Below are 285 nucleotides of genomic sequence, written 5' to 3'. Positions count from 1 at the left end.
GCGGGTGGCGCGGGGTTTTATTGCCCTCGCGCGTAATCGGATTGTTGCTGTCCTGATGGAAAGCAGAGACGTGCGGAGGGCGAGCTAAGAGAATAATTGCAGGGGGAAGGCAGTTAAATTTTATTTCGAGTCCCACAGGCAGAACCTGCCATTTTATTGCAAACATCTGGAAGGCCCGAGAGCAGGGCGCGGGTTCACTGCAGTCCGAGCCGAGATTTTGATGCTGTAAACCGCAAGCGCGGGCGCTGCCGCCCGGCGCGGGGCGCAGATCCCTGGCGGCGGCCC

This window comes from Gavialis gangeticus, unplaced genomic scaffold (assembly GCF_001723915.1).
Source record: "Gavialis gangeticus isolate Ggan-Ray unplaced genomic scaffold, GavGan_comp1, whole genome shotgun sequence".
NCBI classification, from domain to species: domain Eukaryota; kingdom Metazoa; phylum Chordata; order Crocodylia; family Gavialidae; genus Gavialis; species Gavialis gangeticus.
This window is presented reverse-complemented; position numbering follows the sequence as displayed.